The sequence below is a fragment of the Helianthus annuus genome, chromosome 7 (genome assembly GCF_002127325.2).
Source record: "Helianthus annuus cultivar XRQ/B chromosome 7, HanXRQr2.0-SUNRISE, whole genome shotgun sequence".
Taxonomy (NCBI): Eukaryota; Viridiplantae; Streptophyta; class Magnoliopsida; order Asterales; family Asteraceae; genus Helianthus; species Helianthus annuus.
Genome location: NC_035439.2, coordinates 106,157,866 through 106,165,381, shown reverse-complemented (window position 1 = coordinate 106,165,381; position 7,516 = coordinate 106,157,866). Strand labels below are relative to the sequence as shown.

The 7,516-nt window shown below is 41.2% G+C and overlaps 1 non-coding gene across 1 annotated transcript; it reads left to right on the top strand.

Moving 5' to 3' along the window:
• The first annotated feature begins 2,221 nt into the window (after positions 1–2,221).
• LOC118480730 lies at positions 2,222–2,328 on the top strand. The gene has a single exon (XR_004863707.1). It is a non-coding gene; the product is annotated as a small nucleolar RNA R71 (small nucleolar RNA).
• The last annotated feature ends 5,188 nt before the right edge of the window (positions 2,329–7,516 follow it).

Sequence of the window (7,516 nt, the reverse complement as noted above, 5' to 3'; positions counted from 1 at the left end):
TTTGGGGTGTTTAGCGGTTCCAATAGAGTTTTGTGTAAGGCTTGTGTTTAGGATTTGCAAAATTCAAGGTTTTAGCATCCCCCCCACACTTAAATTACACATTGTCCTCAATGTGTCCAAAAATAAGGTTTTTGGTTGATTAGGATGTGTAAAAGTGGGTTAAAAGCAAAGATTTATGTTACTGGCATCCTGGACACGGCCCCGTGGTGACCGGGCACGGCCCCGTGGTCAAGTGCCAGTAACAAAAATTAGAGAATTGAAACAGAAGCCTGGACACGGGGGCGTGTCCGCTGAACACGGCCCGTGTCCAGTTACCTGAACTGGGTGTTTTTCTGCAGGGGGCTCAGCACGGGGCCGTGTTGGTTGGGCACGGCCCGTGTTGAGCCTTCTGTGACGGAGATTTGTGTCGGGTTGCTCTGTTCTTTGTGCATGGTTCCATTTTTCTCGTTCCCTTTTTCATCCATTACCACCATGAGTGTGTTTTATTCTGCAAAAACTAAAAGATTAAACTAAATTAAGGATAGTTCCGCGGAATGCCTCCGTGGTGCGCCACGTTTATAAGGGTCCTTGGCTAGACCCGATTCGAGGTTATATATCTTCTGAGTGGGATGCCTTGCTTCCCATGTTACACCGTCGGAGAGCAGCATCCAAGCTCGAATCAATAACCTTCATGTAATTTACTGGGTCGTCGTCCTCTATTCTCTTCCCAACTCCGATCTTCACTTCATCATCCCCATACCTCAAAGTGAGTGTCCCGTCATTCATATCTACCACTGCTTGTGCTGTGGCAAGGAAGGGTCTCCCTAGTATAAGGGGGACCTCGGTGTCTTCCTCCATATCGAGTATGACAAAGTCAACTGGATAAACGAATCTGCTTACCCTTACCAAGACATTCTCGATGACACCTTGTGGGAATTTGACGGATCGATCAGCGAGTTGTATGCTCATTTTTGTAGGGCTCGAGGTTCCCAAGCCAAGCCTTTTGAACATTGATGAGGGCATGAGGTTAATGCTAGCCCCTAGGTCGGCCAAGGCATTGCGAACGGGTGATTCCCCTATTGAGCACGGAATCGTGAAACTTCTGGGATCGATTTTCTTTTTGGGCAGTTTATTGAGTACGAGGGCAGAGCATTCTTCGCCTAAATTAACTAATTGCAAATTTTCAATTTTCTTCTTATGTGTAAGGAAGTCCCTCATAAATTTAGAGTATTTGGGCATTTGGGTTAGGACTTCGATAAAAGGAATATTGACATGCAATTGTTTTAACAGACTTTCGAATTTTGCGAATTGCTCATTGGTCTTGTAACGAATTAACCTACCGGGGTACGGAACTCGAGGAGCCTTGGTGGGCTCTGGTGATGGAGGAGAGTTCTTCTCCTGCAGAGGTGTTGGCACTGTGTCTTCCGTAGGTGGTGGTACTTCTGCAGGCCCTACGGTGCGGTTTCGTAGTGTGATGAGGCGAACTTGCGCCTTTGGGTTTGTTTCGGTATTGCTAGGTAATGCGCCTTGCGGTCTCTCGGAAAAATTTTGAGCTATTTGATTTATTTGTTTTTCTATGTTTTGAATGCTAGCTTGTTGATTCCTAAAATTAGATTCTAATTGTAGAAATATCTCCGAGTTTTTCTTATCAGTGTCAGAGACGAGGCGAGATATAGTATCTTCGAGCCTTTCTCGTCCACCTTGTTGTTGAGTGAAATTTTGTGACTCATTTCTTGATTGCTGAAAGTTTGTTCGTTGGGTTTGTTGGTTACTACTATTGCCGGGTTCCCTCCAACCAAGGTTTGGGTGGTTTCGCCATCCTTGGTTGTAAGTTCCCATTGGGGGACCCGACGGCCTAGGTCTATTATCAATGTAGTTTACCATTTCTTGTTGATCGTCCGTTTCTTTCATGCAACTCCAATTTTCATGTGACCCACCACACCCTTCACAAGCCATAACCGAGACTGTTTTTGTCATTTCCAATTTTTTTATCTTTGAAGAAAGAGCCTCGATTTGGGCTTGTAAAGAAGTGCTTTCATCGACCTTATGGGCGCCCGGGGCGATAGACTTATTTCCCCGGGGGGTGTGCCATTGAAAATTGGTTTGAGAAATTTCCTCAATTTGATTATATATTTCGTGTGGGCGTCGATTACCTAAAAGTCCCCCGGAGCTAGAATCAAGTGTCTGCCTAGTGTGTAGCAACAATCCGTTATAGAAGGTGGATACTTGTTGCCATATTGCGAGGCCGTGATGGGGACACTTGCGTAATAGCTCCTTGAACCTTTCCCAAGTTTCATATAAGGATTCCCCGTCCTCTTGTGAATATGTATTAATTTCAGCCATTAACTTAGCAGTTTTAGAAGGAGGGAAATACTTATATAGAAATTTTTGGGCTAGTTCATCCCAGGTGTTTACCGATTCAGCTGGGAGGGTGTTGAGCCAAGCTTTCGCTCGGTCTTTTAGTGAGAAGGGAAACATACGGAGGCGGATGGCGTCGTTTGATGCTCCATTGATCCGAAAGGTATCACATATTTCCAAGAAATTAGTTATATGTAGATGGGGATCCTCGTCCGCAAGCCCATGGAAGGTTGCGGAGTTTTGGAGCATTTGTATCAAATGTGGCCGAAGTTCGAAGTTATTGGCTTCGACATTCGGAGCATTGATAGCGGCGCCTAGATTACCTACGGTGGGTCGTAGATAATCCATAAGGGTACGTTGGTCCGCCATTGGAGGTGGATTACCCGAAACCTTCTCTTGGTTTTTGGCTTTTAACCTTTTTCTGAGAAAGCGTTCGGGTTCTTCTAGTGGTTCTTTTATGTCTTTATTGGAACTGGAGCTCATACACTACGTGAGGGTGGCGTCAGGTTCCAAGTCCTGCAATAAAAACAAAAAAGAATGCTGGTCAGAAGGTTCACCACGGCCCCGTGTTGAGCGAACACGACCCGTGGTCGGAATTTCAGTGATTGTTTTCCAGATCCCAGTTACTGGAAGTTGGACACGGCCCCGTGTTGCACCGGCACGGCCCCGTGGTCAGCCTTCTGTAACTTGGAAAACAAAAACTGCCAGTGACGATGCTGAACACGGCCCGTGTCCGACCAGGCACGGCCCCGTGTTGAGCTCTGCAGAAGCTGAAAATCTAAGAAAAAATCCTAAAAAATTAAAGAAAAATAAAAATATGATTAGGCCGTTGATTCCTAACTTTCTTAAAATCCTTGTGTCCCCGGCAGCGGCGCCAAAAACTTGATGCGTGTCAGTGCGTATATGTTTTAGATATATATTTAAGCCCCTTTTTACACTTTTAGCCAAGTTTTAAATTTATAAAACACGATATTCACTAACACTAAACACACATATGGGCAAGTGCACCCATCATAGACGTAGTATAGTGTTGGTAAGATACCGAGGTCGTCCAAGGACACAAGAGCTTTTAATACCGGTTTATCCTCAACGTCTAATCAAATCAAAAAGTGAGAAAAATGTTTTAAACTAAGAAAAATAAAACTAACTAAATGCTGAAAAATAAAATAAAATAAAAACAGATAGACAAGATGAATCACTTGGATCCGACACGTGTATTAGTATAACCTTTGATTATTTTTGCACTTTTGCACTTGTTTAAGAGATTATCTTAGTTATTGTAGTAGGCCCCTCTTTTGAAGGCGACGTTACCCTCAACCCAGTAGTTTGAGTCAGCAAGGATACAATCCTAAAGGGTCGGATTATTGAAAGATAATGAATTAAGTTATTAATGCAAATTGTAGTAGGCCCCGCTTTCGGCGGTGACGTTACCCTCGGCTAAGTAGTCTGAGTCAGCAGGGATACAGTCCTAAATAGCCGGGTTATAGTATTAATAGTAGTTAACTTATGAGGGGGTCAAAGAGTTTGGATCCCCGCCATCCAATACCTATGGGCATTGAAGGAGATCCTACTAAATTTGACCCAGGTCCCAAGCAGGACCTCTAAACGCTGAACAAGGGCAAGACCCTTACCAAACCGTTCCCTTAACCCCCGACCAGGTAGCCAACATACCTCCATATAGACCATGGAGATATGAATGGTGAAAATCTTTTATTTTATATAGACAGTAAAATAACGCCAAGACACCACGGACAAACGATAAGGAAAGATCACCTTCAACATAAGTAACTAGTTATTAAAGTCATTAATACAAAACCAAATAAAAAGTGCAAAAGATTAAAAATAAAAAGTATTATACTAAACACTTGTCTTCACCAAGTGATGTAAGAGACTTAGGCAAACATGGCCTTGATTGTCAAGAACTCTTACGATCAATCTTGGATCCCGAGACGACTCACACACTCTACGATGGACAATGGATGATGGTGGTGGATGATGGTGTTATGGTGGTGGTGGGTGGTGGATGAGGTGTGAGAGAGGTGGTGTGCCAAGGGATGAAAGAGAATGAAACCAAGCTCCTCTATTTATAGGCTGAACAGAAGGCTGGGCACGGCCCCGTGTCCGCTGAACACGCCCCCGTGCCCGTCTGACATTCTCTCTCTTCATTAATTGTAATTCGCAATTACAATTAATGCGCCTGCTGTACTTTCACCACGCCCCCGTGCTCGCTGGACACGGCCCCGTGGTGGGCAATGGAAGCTTCTACTGGTTTGTCTTTTCTGCTGCTTCCTGGGCACGCCCCCGTGTTCGCTGGACACGGGGCGTGTTCAGACTCTGTTTTCTCTTCTTTGCCTTGGGAGGTGCCGTTGAGGGTCCGGGCAGTCTACTTTTGTTCCTTTTCTTGTATTTGTGCTAGAATTAGTTGTCTTTTTGCTTCTTTTGTGATTTTGAGCTCATTTCATCCTGAAAATACAAAAGGAAGACAAAAACACTCTTTTTCCAACATTAGTACTTAAAAAGGGTTAGTTTTATGCCTTAATTGATGTGATTTATATGTTGCATTTTACACACATCAGTCAGCTGACCGATCGGACTACCAACCGATCGACCAGCTATCCGACCTACCAACGCTTAATCTCGTTTTACGCGTCACTTATCGTTATGCTATCGAACTATTCAGGCTAACCTTACTCTCAAGCGCTCCCTTCAATCCATCCAACCGCTGTGAGTATACTCGATCCCTTTTTGCTTTAAGCACTTTTGGGTGTTACATACATTACTTATACGAAATCACATCAAACACACTACGCAATACTTTTAACGCTAACCGTTACCGCATGTTATACGTGACTTAATGAATGCTTGTTTGTTATGTTTACACATGGAATGCTGTCTACCTGCCTTAACGACGGTACTACTATTAGTTTGGACTCAGCACCCGTTCACTCGGGGGTTGTTAAGGACAATTATTTGCATGGATTACGGTGGCGATCATGTATTACGAACTGCCTTGGGCAGTCAACCCGCAGTCATTGGTATCGATAGGTTCATGTCGATAACTAACATGCTTCGTGTTCCTTTGTGTACGTGCTGGTTATGCGTAAACTATTTCGAACTCTATATGCTATTATCAAACTTGTATACTCGCCTTTACATTGTGTATTGACTTTTATTTTAATGTATGTGACAGGATCTTAGGATGCTTATATGCTAGGAAAGCGAGGCTAGAATAAAGCTCTAGAGAACAACAAATAGTTGTCTGTACAAATGAAACCAAGAGTCTCTAGAAGCAGATAAACAATTTGGCTATTTGAAAAATCTGAGTTGTCGGAATAGAACTATTTGCCTAGATTTTGTATGTAATAATCTGTTTACCTTTTGAGACATGGTATGGGACATGTTACTTTAAATTGATTGGTAATGATAATTGTTATGGAAACTTCTGGACAATCTGTTTCGCTCAGTGCCGCGCCCCGATGATTCCGCCATCGGTTGGGGTGTGACAGAATTATTCGACCCGTTCATGTTTTTAGTAAACAACTCATATGTTTAAACTTAAGGTTCACATGAACGTTATAGCTATATCACTTTTACATTATTTGGAGTATCATACTTGGGAATAACTCACCCGATACTCGGTATGCACTAAACTCATTCACTTCATTCAATCCTACGAAATCTAACTTTGTTAATAAAATTCCATTCACAAATTGGTTTATTCATTAGTTATAACTCACAACCGAGTCTTTTGTCTATAATTTGCGTCTCCGTTTCTCGATTAGCATTCTTATATGAAATTCTACCAATTACCCGGTTACAATACCGTAGCCATCACTTAAGCATCATTCCATCATATCAATACTACCTTATTTTGACACGTTCGGTCTACGTAGTAAAAATCACTGATTTCATACAACCAAAACCATACTCAACTTCAATCGTCATCATGCTTATTTAACTAGTCGATGCCTTACTTCAATAACTAAGAAGTGATTTCGAAAATCACTTACTTAATACCCTTACTTGATATCATCATTAAAAACACATCTCAACATAACTACTAACAATTATCAATATCATTCCAATAATTTCATTTACTACTAAGGAGGAAGTCCGGGAATTTACTTACCCTACGCATCCATATTCGCTCTCGTTTCTTCATGTCCTCATGACCCGTTAGCCCTTTATGCTTCCATCCATCTTGACATGATCCCTATACTTTCATTTCATTGCATCCACATTCTTGTTAGCATATAAAATTATACATATGAATGATCATGTTAATTTACATTTCACATTCGGCTTCATTAACATTTCAACTAGCATATGGTACTACCTTCTAATGCGTGTTTCTTACTAAACCATTTCATCAAACTAATTTCCCACGTGTACTCCGTGTAAAACACATTCTTTATGCTAATCTACTACAAATTACATCATTATCACATTCTACATATAATATCCATCACGTGCATACAATTACTACTATTTTTGGTCAATAGGACATTTTATCAAAACACTTGGTGTGCATACAACATGCAAAGCTCAATGTACAAGTATTTTATTGCATAATCCTCCTAATTCATAGCATAGATCATCAAATTCAACTAGGATCATATAACCTTCATACTATATTCAAATTAACCAAAATTACTCATTACATACAACATCATTCATCAACAATACACATTTATTGAACATGAATAATCATCTTTATCATCATCTTCAATACTACTACAAGTGGGTTTTTCCCAAATCATCATCATAGTCAAAATTAAACATATTTTAGCATCTACACATTCATCATAACAAACATTCATGTTTAATCTTACACTATATTTTCGGATTACACAAAACCCACTTAATCAAACATCATCAAAACACCAAATTCGACTTACTTGATGTTAGAAACACTTAGGTGATCGACTTTCTTGGTTCATGCATTCATTTAGCCCTTAAATCTGTGACACCTCGGAAATTCCTGTCCAATTAAATAAAGACACGTGTCCTCTGCGACAGACGTGTCAGAGAAACCGGGTTTAATAAAGAGATATGTGGTAGGACTTAATTAAAAAGGGGCGTCATGTATTTTAATTACCGCTGAACGACCCAAGGGCGACATGTTATTAAATCACCTCTGAGCGACCCGACATTTTATAAATCCCAAGATCCTTAAATC